Here is a 17,007-nt window from a genome sequence, read left to right as displayed (position 1 = left end):
AACTGAACTCTTAACCTAACCCAAAAACTAACCCTCAAGCTAAATCTAATCCTCACCCTCATCCTAAGCCTAACCCTCACCCTAACCCTAAACCTAACCCTCACACTCAACCAAACCCAAACCCTTACCCTCACCCTAACACTAACGCTCAACCTCACCCTAAAACTCACCGTCACCCTAAACCTCACCCTAATCCTAACACTCACTCTAACCCTAATCCGAAACCTCACCCTAACCCTAACCCTCACCCTCACCCTCACCCTCACCCTAAGCCTAACCCTAAACCTAACACTAACCTAAACCTAAATCACACCGTCACCCACACCCTTACGCTAACCCTAACACTAACCCTAACCCTCACCATAAAAATCACCCTAAACCTAACCGTAACCCTAACCTTCACCCTCACCCTAACCCTATTACTCACCGTCACCCTAAACATAACCTTAAACCTAACCACAAGTCTAACCCTAACCATAACCTTCACCCTAAGCTTAACCGTAACCCTAACTTAACACTCACCCTCGCCGTATGACTAATCCTAAAACTCTCCCTCACCTTCACCCTCACCCTCTGCCTAACACTAACCCTAACCCTAACTCTCACCCTAACCTTAACCCTAACGCTAACCCTCAACCTAATCCTATCCCTCAACCACACCCTAACCCTCAGCATCACCCTAAGCCTCAACCTAACGCTAGCCCTCACCCACACCCTAACCCTTAACTTCACCCGAACCCTCACTCTCACACTAACCCACACCCTCACCCTAAACATAACCCTAACTGTAACCCTCACCCTCACCCTTACCCTAACCCTCACCATAATCCTAACCCTCACCCTCACCCTAAGGCTAAACCTAAACCTACGACTAACCCTAAAACTAAAACTCACCCTCACCCTCAACCGAAGGTAAACCCAAACCCTAAACCTAACCCTCACCCACACCCTCACCCTCACCCTAACCCTAAACCTCACCCTAACGCTCACCCTCACACTCACCCTCACCCTAACCCTAACCTTAAACCTCACACCATCCCTTACCCTAATCCTTATCCTCACCTTAAACCTAAAGCTAACCCTAACCCTAACCCTCACACTAACCCTAACCCAAACCCTCAATCTCACCCTAACCCACACCCTAACACTTACCCACACCCTAACCATAACCCCAACCCTAACCCTAAGCCTTACACTAAACCTAACTATCAACCTAACCCTAAAGCTAAGCCTAACCTTAACCCTCACGCCCAACCTCAACCTTACCCTAAGCCGTACCCTCATCATCAACCTCACCCTAAGCCTAACCCTAAACCTCACTCTAACATTAACACTAACCCTAACAATAACCCTCACACTAAACCTAACCATCACCCTAACCCTAACCCTAAGCCTAACCTTAACCCTCACCCCCACCCTCAACCTTACCCTAAACCTAACCCTCACTATCAACCTCACCCTAAGCCTAACCCTAAACCTCATTCTAAATCTAACCCTAACCCTCACCCTCCCCCTCACCCTAAGCCTCAAACTCACCATCACCCTGACACAAAGCCTAACCATAACCCTCATCCTAACCCTAATGCTCAGCCTAAAAACCCTAACCCTCAAACTCACCCTCACCCTAAACCTAACCCTCACTCTAACCTTAACCCTACCTCTGGGCCTAAAACTCACACTAACCCTCACCCTAAACCTAAACCTCAACCTCACCCTAGCCCTCAGCTTACATTAACCCTAACCCTAACCCTCACTCTCACTGTCACCCTTACCCTCACCCTAATCCTAACCCTCAACCACACCCTAAACCTCACCCTCACCAGAACCATTAATCATAAACATCACCATAAACCGAACCCTCATCCTAACTCTAACCCTAACCCTCACCCTAAACCTAATACCTCACTCTCAACCTCACCCTCACACTAAGCCTAACCCTCACCCTAACCCTAACCCTAACCCACACCGGAACATTAATCCTAACACTCAACCTAACCCTAACCCTCACCCTAACCCTAACCCTAAAACTCAACCTCACGCAAACCCTCACCATCACCCTAACCCTCACCCTAACCCAAACCCTCACGCTCACCGTAACACTAACCTTAACCCTAACCCTAACCCTCACACTAACCCACACCCTCACCATAAACATCACCCCATCCCTTACCCTAACCCTCACTCTATATCTAACACTAACTTTCACCTTGATTCTCACCCTTACTGTACCCGTATCCCTCAACCTCACCCTAACACTAACCCTAACCCTAATACTTACCCTCACCATAATCCTAACCCTAAACCTCACCCTCACCCTCAGCCTAACACTAACCCTAATCCTAACCCTCACCTTCACCCTCACCCTAATCCTAATCCTAACCCTAAGACTCACCCTCATCCTCACCCTAACTCTAACCCAAACCCAACTCTAACCCTCAACCTAACTCTAAATCTAACCCAAATCTAACCCTCCCTTAACAATAACCCTAACCATAAAACATACCCTAACACTCACGCTCACCAGAAACCTAACCCTAACACTAACCCTCACCCTCACCCTCACAATAACCCTCACCCTAACCGTAATACTAACCCTAACCCTCACCCTCACCCTAAAACTCATCCTAAAAATTATCCTTACAATAACCCTGTGCCTAACTCTAAAACTCACCCTAACACTAATCCTAACGCTCACCCTAACCCTATCTCTAAACCAAACCCTCATCCTCACCCTAATCCTAATCATAACCCTGACAATCACCCTACCCCTCACCGTCACTCTAACCATCACTCTAACCCTAACACTCACCCTAAACCTAACCCTCAATCATGCCCTAACCCTCACCCTCACCCGAACACTCGCCCTCACACTAACGCACTCCCTTACCCTAAACATCACCCTAACCCTAAAACTCACCCTAAACCTAAACCTAAACCTCACCCTAACCCTAACCCTCACCCTCACCCTCACCCTTAGCCTAAACCTCACCCTAACTCAAACCCTAATCCTAACCCTAACCCTCACCGTCACAATCACCCTAAACCTAACCACAACCCTCACACTCACCCTCACCCTCACCCTCACCCTAACCCTAACCCTATCCCTAACCCTCACCCTAAGCCTAAAACTAACCTTAACCCTAACACTCACCCTCAACCTAAGCCTAACCCTAACCCTCTCCCTCACCCTCACCCTCAGCCTAACACTAACACTCACCCTCACCCTAACCCTAACACTCAACCTAACCCTAACCCTCACCCTAATCCTAAACCTAACGCTCAACCCCACCCTAACCCTCACCGTCACCCTAACCCTCACCCTAAAACTAACTCTCACCCACACCATAACCCTTACCCTCACCTGAACTCTCACCCTCACACTAACCCACACCTTCACCCTAAACATCACACTAACTATAACCTACACCCTAAACCTAAACCTAACCCTAACCCTAACACTATCCCTCACACTCACCCTCACAGTAACCCTAACCCAAACCCTCACCCTAAGCCTAACCCTCACCCTCACCCTAATCCTAAACCTAACCCTCTCCCTCACCCTCACCTTCAGCCTAACACTAACCGTAAACCTAACCTTCACCCTCACTCTCACCCTCAACCACACCCTAAACCTCACCCTCACAGGAACCCTCACCCTCACCCTAACCATAAACATATCCCTAAACCGAACTCTTAACCTAACCCTAAAACTAAGCCTCAAGCTAAATCTAATCCTCACCCTCACCCTCACCCTCATCCTAAGGGTAATCCTCACCCTAACCCTAATCATAACCATCACCCTAACCCTAACCCTAACCCTCACACTCAACCTAAACGTAACCCTCATCCTCACCCTAACCTCAACGCTCAACCTCAACGTAACCCTCACCTTCACCCTAACCCTCACCGTCACAATAACCCTAACCCTCACCCTAACCTAATCCTAAACATCACCCTAAACCTAACCTGCACCCACACAACACCCTCACCCTAAGCCTAAACCTAAATCTAACACTAACCCTAAACCTAAATCTGACACTCACCCTCATCCTTACGCTAACCCTAACCCTAACCCTCAACATCACAATCACCCTAAACCTAACCCTAACCCTAACCTTCATCCTCACCTTAACCCTATCCCTCACCCTCACCCTCACCCTATTCTTAAACCTAACCCTAAACCTAACCCCAACCATAAGCCTCACCCTAAGCATAACCCTAACCCTAAACTTAACACTCAGCCTCACTGTATGACTAATCCTAACCCTCTCCCTCACCCTCAGCCACAGCCAAACACTAACCCTAACCCTAACCCGCACCATCACCCTAACCCTCACCCTAACGCTAAACCTCACCCACACCCTAACCCTTACCTTCACCGCAACCCTCTCCCTCAGAATAACCCACACCATCACCCTAAACATAACCCCAACTGTAACCCTCACCCTCAGCCTAACCCTAAACCTAAACCTCACACTAACCCTAACCCTCAACCTAAAACTAAACCTAACCCTCACCATCACCCTCACCCTCACCCTAACCTTATCCTGACCCTATCCCTCACCATAACCCTAACCCTAACCCTAAACATAACCCTAACACTAAGGTTACGCCTCACGCTAACCCTCAACCTATCCCTAACCCTAACCCTCACCCTAACCCTCACCCTCACCCTAATCTTCTGCCTAACCCTAAACCCAACCCTTACTTAACCGAAACCCTCACCCTCACCCTCACCCTAACCCTAACCATAACTATAACCTACCCCTCACCCTAAAACTCACAATAACCCTAACCCTCACCCTCATCCTGAACCTAATCCTTATCCTAACCCTTAGCCTATCCCTCACCCTCACCCTAACACTCACCCTAACCCTTACCCTTACCCAATCCAAAAACCTAACCCTAATCCTAACCCACACAATAACCCTAACACTCACCCTAACCCTATCCCTAACACTAAACCTAAACATCACCCCAACTCTCAACTAAACATAAGCCTACCCCTAAAACTAACCCTCACACTTGCCCTAACCCTAATCCTAAACCTAATCCTAACCCTCCCCCTCCCGCTCACACACACCCTACCCTAATCCTAACCCTAACCCTCACCATAACCTTAAACCTAACACTCACCCTAACCCTAACCCTAACCCTAACCCTCACACTAACCCTAACCCGAACCCTAAACCTACCCCTCACCCTACCCTCACACTAACCCTAACCCTAACTCTAAACCTCACCCTCACCCTAACACTCAACCTAACCCTTACCCTAACCCTAACCCACACCCTCACCCTAACTCTAAACCTAACCCTCACCCTAATCCTCACCCTAAAACTCAACCTCAACCTAACCCTCACCCTCAACCTAACCCTCACCCTTACCCTAACCCTAAACCTCACCCTCATCCTAAACCTCACCCGAACACTTAACCTCAACGTAACCCTAACCTTAACCCTAAACCTAACCTCAGACTAACCCTAACCCAAACCCTAACCGTCACACGCCCCCTCACCTTCAGCCTAAACATAATCCTAACTCTCATCCTAACACTAACCCTCACACTCAACCTCAAGCTAACTCTAACCTTAACCCTAAACATAAACCTCACTCTAACCCTCACCCTCACCCTCACGCTAAACCTCACCCAAAACCTTACCTTCACCTTAACCCGAACCCTCAACCTAACCATAAACCTACTAATCCTAACCCTCAACCTAACCCTAATCCTAGAGCTCACCCGAACCCTCACTCTAACACTAACCCTAATCCTAACCATCACCATAACCCTAACCCTAATCCTCACCCTCACCCCAACCCTCATTTTCACACTAACACTCACGCTAATCCTAACCTTCACCCACATATTAACTCTCACCCTCAAAGGAACCCTCACCCTCACACTAACCCTCACCCTCACCTTGAACATCATCCTAACCATAACCCTCACCCTAACCCTAAACCTATCCCTCACCCTAAGCCTAACCCTCACCCTATTCCTCACGCTCAATCTAATTCTCTCCCTAACCCTGACCCTAACCCTTACACTAACCATAACCCTCACCCTCACACTCACCCTAAACCTAACCCAAACACTAACCCTCAAACTCAACCTCACCCTCACCCTCAACCTAACACTAACCCTCACTCTAATCATACCATAACCCTCACTCTCACAGTAACCCTAAACTTAACCCTAAGCCTCACCCAAAGGCTAACCCTAACATTAATCACAACACTCACCCTAACCCTCACCTTAACACTAACCCTAACGCTAACCCTCACCCTCAGGCTAACCCTCACCCTAACCCTAACCCTCACCCTAAACCTAACCCTAAACCTGCCCCTAACCAAAACCCTCACCCTCACCCTCAGACTAACCCTAATCCTAACCCTAACCCTCACCTTCAACTATACCCTAACACTAAGCCTAACCCTAAGTCTAACACTCACCGTCACCCTAATCCTCACCCTAAACATTACCCTCACAGTAACCCTCATCCTAACCCTAACCCTAACGCTAACACTCACCCTAACCCTAACACTCACACTCACCCTCACCGACAGCCTAACCTTAACCGTCGCCCTAAACCTTACCCTCACCATACCCTAACCATAACCCCAACTCTAACACTCACCCTAACCCTAACACTAACACAAAACCTAAACCTAACACTAACCCTAACCCTCACACTAACCCTCACCGTAACCCTAACCCTAACCATAACCCTAACCATCATCCTACCCTTCACCCTACCCCTACCCCTAACCCTCAACCTCACCCTAACACTCACCCTAACCCTTATACTACCCCTAACCTTCAACTTCACCGTCACCCTAACCCTCACCCACAACCTAACCCTCACCCTCATCCTGACCCTCACCCCCACCCTAAACATCACACTAACCCTAATCCTCACCCTAACATTAACCCTACCCCTCAACCTAACCCTAACCCTCACCCTCACCATAAATTTAAGCCTAACCCTAACCGGAACACTAAAACTAAACCTAACCCTCACCCTCAACCTAACCCTAAACCTAACCTTAAACCTCACACTCACACTCACCCTAACCCTAACCCTAACCCTCACCCTAACCCTAAACCTAACCCTCACCCTAACCCTCACCCTAACCCTAATGCTAACCCTAAACCACACCCTCATCCTGACACTCACCCTAACCCTTACCCTCACCCTAACCCTAATCCTATCACTAAACCTAACCCTCACCCTAACACTAACCCTCACCCTAATCATAACCCTAACCCTCAGGCTAACCCTCAAACAAACGCTAAAACTCTCACGAAACCAAAACCTAACCCTTCCATCAAGGAAACCCTGACCCTCACCCTCACCCTAACCCTAACCCTAACCCTCACCCTCACCCTAACCCTCACCCTAACACTTACTCTCACCCTAACCCTCACCCTAGCACTAATCCTAACCCTCACACTAACCCTAACACTCACCCTAACCCTAAACCTAACACTAACCCTAAACCTCACCCTAACCCTCACACTAACCCTAACAATATCCCTAACCCTAACACTCACCCTACCTCTCACTCTTTCCCTAACACTAACCCTAACCTTCACCCTCACCCTAAATCTTACACTAACCCTAACCCTCACACTTGTCTTCACCCAAACCCTAACCCCAAACTCACCCTAACCCTCATCCTAACCCTACCCCTCACCCTAACACTAAACCTGACCCTCATCCTCACCCTAACACTCACTCTCACCCTAACCCAAATCCTAACCCCCATGCTCACCCTAACCCCCACAATTATCCTTAACCTCTCGGTAACCCTAACCCTAATCCTAAACCTAACACTTACACTAACCCTAACCCTCACCCTAACTCTACCCTACCCCTCAACCTACCCCTCAACCTGACCCTAACCCTAACCCTAACCCTCACCCTCACCCTACAATTCACCCAGAACTTAGCCCTCACCATAACCCTAACACTAACCCTAACCCTTACCTAACCGAAACCCTCAACCTCACCCTAACCCTAACCCTCACCCTCACCCTAACACTTACCCTCATCCTAACCCTCACACTAACACTAACCCTTACCCTCACCCTCACGATCACACTCACCCTAACCCTAACCCTCACCCTCACCCTAACCCTCAACCTCACACTCACCCTCACCCAAAACATCAGCCTAAACCTAACTTTCACCCTAACCCTAACGCTAACCCTCCTTCTAACGCGCAAATTCACCCTAATCCTCACCCTAAACATAAACCTAACCCTTACTAAGGGAAACCCTCACACTCACCGTCACCCTCACCTAACCCTAATCCTCATCCTAACCCTAACACATTAATCCTTTCACTCACCCTAACCCTAACCCTAAATGTCATCCTCTCCCAAACCCTCACCCTAACCCTCAACTTAACCCTCACCGTCACCCTAACCCTCACCCTACCCTAATGCTCAACCTCATCCTAACCCTCACCCTAACCGTTACCCTCAACCTAACCCTAATCCTAAACCTATCCCTCACAATAAACCTTACCCTCACCCCAAACATAAACCTACCTCTCAGGCTAACCCACACCCTAACCCTAATCCTAACCCTCACACTCATCCTAACCCTCACCCCTACCCTTACCCTCATGGTAACCCTAACCCTAAACCTAACCCTAAACCTCACACTAACCCTAACCCTCACACTAACCCTAACCCTACCTCTCAAAATAACCCTCCTCCTAAACCTAACCCTAACCCTCACACTCACCCTAACCCTAACCCTAACCCTCACCCTAGATTTCACCCTAACCCTAAACCTAATCTTAATCCTCACCCTCACCCTAACACTCACCCAAACCCTAACCCTAACTCTTACACTAAGCCTCATACTAACCCTCACCCAAAACCTAACCCCAACCCACTCCATCACCCTACCCCTCAGCCTCACACTAAGCCTAAGCCTAACCCTAACACTAATCCAAAACCTAACCCTCACCCTCATCCTAACCCTCACCCTAACACTTACCCTCACCCTAATCCTACCCTTAAACCTAACCCTCACACTAACCCTAACCCTCAACCCAACCATAACCCTACCTCTCACACTAACCCTCAACCTATCCCAAAACCTAATCCTCTCCTTAACCCTAAACCTAACCCTCACACTCACCCTAGCCCTGACCCTAACCCTACCCCTCAGCCGACCCCTCTCACTGACCCTAACGCTCACCCTCACCCTGACCCTAATCCTAAACTTAAACCTTGCCCTAACCCTCACCCTCAGCCTAAACCTCACGCTAACACTTACACTCACCCTAACACTAAACCTAACCCTAACCCTAACACACATACTAACACTAACACTCACCCTAAACTTAACCCTATCACTAACCCTAAACCTCACCCTAACCCTCACCCTTCCCTAACCATAACCCTAACGCTAACCCTCACCCTAACCCTAAACCTAACCCTAAGCCTCACACTAAACTTAACCCTCCCAATAATCCTAACCCTACCCCTCACCCTAACCCACATCCTAAACCTAACACTAACCCTAACACTCACCCTAACCCTAAACCTCACCCTCACCCTCAACCTAACCTTAATCCTATCCCTCATCCTAAACATAACACTAACACTTACACTCACCCTAACCCTAAACATAACCATAAACCTCAACCTCAACCTCACCCTCAGCCTGACACTAACCCTCACCCTAAACCGTACCTCACCCTACCCTAACTCTAACCCTAACCCTAACACTAACACTCACCCAAACCCTAACACTTACCCTAAACTTAACCCTAACCATAACCCTCAAGCTAACACTCACCCTTACCCTTACACTAAACCTAACCCTCAAACTCACTGTCATCCTAAAACTCACCTTAACCCTAAAAGTCACCCACACCCTAACCCACACGCGAACCCTCACACCCACCCTAACACTCACCCTCACATGAAAAAACACCCTAACCCTAACCCTCACCCTCACCCTAACCCTAACCCTCACCATAACCATAACCCACACCTTCAACCTAACCCTATGCCTAACCCTAATCCTAATCCTTAACCTACCACTCACCCTCACCCTAACACTAAACCTAGCCCTAAACCTCACCCTCACACTCACCCTTACCCTAACCCTAACCCTCACCCTCACTCTAACCCTAACCAAAACCCTAACCCTAACCCTCACCCTACACCTCACCGTAACCCTTAACCGAACCCTAACCCTCACCCTCTCCCTAACCCTAAACCTAACCCTAAACCTAAACCTAACCCTCATCCTCACCGTACCACTCATTCTCACCCTAAACCTAAACCTAAACCTAACCCTCACGCTAACCCTCACCCTAACCCTAAACTAACCCTCAACCTCACCCTAGCACTCACCCTCACCCTAACCCTAAACCTCACGCTAACCCTCACCCTTACCATTCCCCTCACGGTAACCCTCACCTAACCCTAAACCTAACTCTCGCACTAACACTAAGGCTCACACTTACCCTAACCCTACTCCTCACCCTAAGTCTCAACCTAAACCTAACCCTAACCCTAAACCTCACCCCTACCCTCACCCTAACCCTCTCCCTAAGCCTCACCCTAACCCCAAGCCTCACCCTCTCCCTAACCCTCAACCTAACCCTAAGCCTCACCCTCACCCTAACCCTAACCCTCACCCTCACCCTAACCCTAACCCTATCCCTCACCCTAACCCTCATCCTAAACTTAACCCTAAAACTAACACTCACCGTAACCCTAACCCTAACCCTCACCCTCAGACTAACCCTAACCCTCACCCTACCCCTTACCCGCACCCTACCCAAACCCTAAACCTAACCCAAACACTCACCCTAACCCTAACACTCACCCTCACCCTCACCGAAACCATAACACTAACCCTAAATCTCAACCTAACTATCCCCTTAACCCTAACCCTAACCCTAAACATCACCCTAATCATCACCCTAAACCTAACACTAAACCTAACACTCACCCTCACTCTAAACATAACCCTAACCCTAACCCTCATTCTAACCCTCAAACTAACCCTAACGCTAACAGAGAACCTCAAATTCACCCTAAACCTCACCCTAAACTTTACCCTCACCCTAACCCTAAACAATACCCTCACACTAATCCTAATCCTCACCCTAACCCTAATCATACCCCTCAACCTTTCCTTCACCCTAACACGAACACTAACCCCAACCCTCACCCTAAGCCAATCCCTCAAACACATCCTATCCCTCACCCAAAACCTCACCCTCACCCTAATACTCACCATCTCCCTAAACATCACCCTAAACCTAACCCTCATGCAAACCCTAAACCTGAACCTCACACTAAAGCTAACCCCCACCCTAACCCTTATCCTAATCCTAACCCTCAACCTCTCCCTCACCCTTATCCCAAATCTAAAACTAACCCTAATCCTAACAACAACCCTCACCCTCACCCTAACCCTAACTCTAACCCTCACCTAAACCTAACCCTAACCATAACCCTCACCCTAGACCTCACCCTAATCCTAATGCTAATCCTAACACTTACCCTCACCCAAACCCTAACCCTAACACTAATCCTCACTCTAACCCTAAACTTAACCATCAACCTCACCTTAACCCTAAACCTAACCCTAACCCTAACCCTAACCCTCATCCTCAACCTACCACTCACTCTCACCCTAACCCTAAACCTAAACCTAATCATCACCCTAACCCTAACCCTACCGCTCAACCTAACCTTAACCCTCACCCTCACCATAACCCTAAGCCTAACCCTAACAGTAACACTGAACCTAAACCTAACCCTCAACCTCACCCTCACCCTAAACCTAACCCTATACCTCACACTCACACTCACCCTTAACCTAACCGTAAAACTAACCCTCACCCTAACCCTATCAATAACCCTCACCCTAACCCTAACGCTAACCCTAAACCTCACCCTCATCCTAAAACTCACCCTAACTCTTAACCTCAACCTAACCCTAATCCTATCACTAAGCCTAACCCTCACCCTAAAACTAACCCTCACCCTAACCATATCCCTACCCCTCATGCTAACACTCAACCTACCCCTAACCCTAACCATAACCATAACCCTAACCCTAACTCTTACTTAACCGAAACCCTAATGCTCACCCTCAGCCTAACCCTAACCCTCAACCTAGCCCTAACATTTACCCACACCCTAACCCTCAAACAAACGCTAATCCTCTCACTAAACCAAACCTAACCCTTACTTAAACGAAACCCTCACTCTCACCCTCACCTTAATCCTCACCCTCACCCTAACCCTCATCCTAACCCTTACACTCTCCCTAACCCTAACCCTAACCCTAATCCTAAACTGCACACTAACCCTAACACTCACCCTAAACCTAACCCTAACACTAACCATAAACCTGACCCTAACCTTAACCCTAACCTTCACCCTCACCATAACTCTTACACTAACCCTAATCCTCACCCTCGCCCTCACCCTAAACCTTACCCTAAACTCACCCTAACACTAAACCTTACCCTAACCATCATCCTAACCCTAACACTCACCCTCAACATAACCCGAAACCTAACCCTATCCCTCACCCTAACCCTCACCCTAACACTAACCTTAACCCTAGCCCTCATCCTCACCCTAATACTCTCTCACCCTAACCCTAACCCTAACCCCCACGCTCACCCTAACCCTCACCCTTAACCTTAACCTCACAGTAACCCTAACCCTAACACTAACACTAACTCTCACAATAACCCTAACCCTCACTCTAACCCTTACCCTACCACTCACCCTAACCCTCAACCTAAACCTAACATTAATCCTAACCGTCATCTTCACCCTAACCCTCACCCTAACACTCACCCTCACCCTCACTCTCACTCTCACCCTAACGCTAAAACTACCCCTCACCCTAACCTTCTTCCTCACCCTAAACCTAAACCTAATCCTAACCCTAACATTCAGCCTAACCCTAACCCTCACACTAAGCTTTAACCTCACCCTACCCTAATCCTAACAGTAAACCGAAGCCTCAAACTAACCCTAACACTCACCCAAAACCTAACCCTAACACTAACCCTAACCCTCACCCTAAACCTCACCCTAACCCTAACCCTAAACCTAACCCTAATGCGAACCCTCACCCTCACCCTAACACTTTCCCTAACACTCATCCACACCCTAACACTCTCCCTAAACCTACACCTAACCCTAACCCTCACCCTCACTGTAACCCTAACCCTCAACTTTACACTCACACTAACCCTAACCCTACACCTCAACCTAACCCTCATCCTAACCCTAACCTAACCCTAACACTCACCTTAACCTTAACCCTAACCCTAACACTCACCCTCAACTTCACCCTCAGCCTAACCCTAACCCTCACCATACCCCTTACACTCACCCTATCCTAAACCTAACCCTAACCCTCACACTAACCCTAACACTCACCATAACTGCAACCCTATCCTTAAACCTAACCCTCACCCTCACCTTAACCATAACCCTCAACCTTACACTCACACTAACCCTAACCCTACAGCTCACCCTAACCCTCACCTTAACCCTAACCTAACCCTAACACTCACCTTAACCTTAACTCTAAACCTAACCCTCACCCTCACCTTCACCCTCAGCCTAAACCTAACCCTCACCCTACCCTAAACCTAATCCTAACCCTCACCCTAACCCTAACACTCACCCTAACTGTAACCCAAACACTAACCCTATCCCTCATGCTAAACCTCACTCTAACCCTAAACCTAACCCGAACCGTAAACATCACCCTACCCCTCACCCTAACCCTAAGCCTAACCTTAAATTTCACCCTCAACCTAACACTAACCCTAACCCTTAACCTCACCCTAACCATGACCCTCACCATAACCATCACCCTAAACCTAACCCAAACCCTAACCCCCACCCTCACCCTAATCATAAACCTAACCCTAACCCTCATCCTAGCCCTCAACCTAACACTAATGCTAACCCAAAACCTCACACTCAGCCGAAACCTCACCATAACCTTTACCCTCACCCTAACCCTAAACCTAACACTTACCCTCACACTAATCCTAATCCTCACCCTAACCCTAAACATACCCCTCACCCTACCCCTCAGTCTAACACGAACCCTAACCCTAACCCACACCCTAACCATATCCCTAACCCTAAAACTCACCCTAACTGTCAACATCACCCTAACACTCACCCTAACACTAAACCTCACCCACATCCTAACCCTCACACTAAACCTAAACCTAAACCTTACTCTAAACCTAACCCTCACCCTAGACCTCACCCTAACCCTAACACTCACCCTAACTGTATCCCTAACACTAACCCTAACCCTTACCCTAACACTAACCCTAACACTAACCCTCACCCTAACCCTCACCCTAATCCTAAATCGAACCCACACCCTAACCCTCATCTTTACCCGAACTCTCACCCTCACCCTAACCCTCACCCTCACACTAAACATCACCCTAAACCTAACCCTCAGCGTAATCCTAAATCTAAACCTCACTCTAAACCTAACTCTCTCCCTAACCTTCACCCTCACCCTAATGCTCATACTAACCCTTACCCTAACCCCTTCACTAACCCTAAACCTCAACCTAAACCTAACCCTCACCATCACCCTTACCCTAACCCTAACCCTAACCCTCACGCTAACTCTAATCCTCACCCTAACCCTAACCCTCACACTCATCCTAACCCTCACCGTAACCCTCACACTAACCCTAACCCTAACACTAACCCTCACCCTAAACCTCACCCTAAACTTCACCCTTACTGTAGCCCTAAACCTAACCGAAACACTTACCCTAATGCTCACCCTAAACCTAACCCTAATTCTCACTCACACCCTCACCCTAACACTCTCCCTAACCCTAACCCTCACCCTCACCCAAACCCTAAACCTCACTCTAACCCTAACCCTCACACTCACCCTAACCCTCACCTTAAACCTAACCCTAACCCTCACCTTAATCCTAACCTTAACCCTAACATTCACCATAAACCTAACCCTAAACCTAACCCACACACTAACCTTAACCCTAATCCTCACCCTCACCCTAACCCTAACCCAAACCCCAAACCTCACACTAAACCTATTCCTCACCCTTACCCTAACCCTCACCCTAATCCTAACCCTAACATGAACCCTCACCCTCACCCTAATCCTCACCCTAAATCTTACCCTCACACTCACACTTACCTTCACACTAACCCTACCTCTCAACCTAACCCTATAACTAACCCTCAACCTCACACTCACCCTCAACCTAATCCTCACCTTCACCCTAACACTAACACTAAAACTAACCCGCTCCTTAACCCTAACGCTCACCCTAAACTTAACACTAACCCTCAACCTCACCCTCACCCTAAAATTAACCCTAAACCTAACCCTCACCCTAACCCTCACCCTAACGCTAATACTAATCCTAACACTCACCCTCACCCTAAAACTCACCCAAAACCTTACCCTCACCCTAAACCGAACCCTATCCCTATCCCTCATACTAAACCTACAACTCACCCTAACACTAACCCTAACCCTGAATCTAATCCTCACACTAAACCTAACCCTCACGCTAACCCTACCCCTACCCCTGAGTCTAACCCTCACACTAACCCTAACCCTAACCCTAAACCTCACCCTATCCCTAACCCTAACCCTAACCCTCAACCTTACCCTAGCCCCCAGCTAACACTAACCCTAACCCTAACCCTCACACTCACCCTAACCCTAACCCTCACCCTGAACCTAACCCTCAGCCAAACGCTAACCCTCACCTTCAACCTCACACTCACCCTTACTCTAACGGAAACTCTAACCCTCACCATCACTGTACGCCTCACAATAACAATAACCTTAAGCCTCACCCTCACCCTCAACCTAACCCTTACCCTAACCCTTACCCTCACACTAACCCTCACCTTAACCTAAACCTAATTTTCACTTTAATCCTCAGCATTACCCTAAACCTATCCCTCACCCTCACCCTAACCCTAAACCTAACCCTCACCCTAAGCCTAACCCTAACCCTAACTCTAACACTCACTCTCACCCTATACCTAAACCTAACCCTCAACCTCACCCTCGCCCTCAGCCTAACACTAACCCTAACCCTAACCCTCACCCTCACCCTCACCCTAACCCTAACCCTAACCCTAAACCTCACACTATCGCTAACCCTAACCCTACCCCTCACCCTAACCCTACCCCTAACCCTCACCTTCACCCTAACCCTCACCCTAAACCTTACCCTCAGCCTAACACTAACTCTAACCCTAACCTTCACTCTAACCCTAACTCTCACCCTAACCCTAACCCTAACCCTATCTGTAACCCTCACCGCCACCCTCACCCATACCTTCAGCCTAACCCTAACCCTAACACTAATCCTAACCATAACCCTCACCCTCAGGCTCACGCTAACCCTCACCTTCACCCTAACTCTAAAGCTAACAATACCCCTATCCCTAATCCTAACTCTAAACCTTACCCTAAACCTAACCCGAAACCTCACACTAAACCTATTCCTCACCCTTACCCTAACCCTCACCCTAATCCTAACCCTAACACTAACCCTCACCCTGACCCTAATCCTCACCCTAAATCTTACCCTCACCCTCACACTTACCCTCACACTAACCCTAACCCTCAACCTAACCCTAAACCTAACCCTCACCATCACACTCACCCTCAGCTTAACCCTAAAAACTAACACTAATCCTAACCCTAACCCTCACACTCAAGCTCACCCTCAACCTCATCCTCACCCTCACCCTAACTCTAACCTTAAACCTAACCCTCACCTTAACCCTAACGCTCACCCTACACTTAATCTTAACCCTCACCCTCACCCTCACCCTAAACCTAACCCTAAACTTAACCCTCACCCTAACCCTCACCCTAACCCTAATACTAACCCTGACTCTCACCCTCACCCTAAACCTCACCCGAAACCTTACCCTCACCCAAACCTGAA

This window comes from Dipodomys merriami, unplaced genomic scaffold (genome assembly GCF_024711535.1).
Source record: "Dipodomys merriami isolate MVZ:Mamm:240054 unplaced genomic scaffold, mDipMer1.0.p SCAF_47, whole genome shotgun sequence".
NCBI classification, from domain to species: Eukaryota; Metazoa; Chordata; class Mammalia; order Rodentia; family Heteromyidae; genus Dipodomys; species Dipodomys merriami.
Note: the sequence above shows the minus strand (reverse complement) of the source record.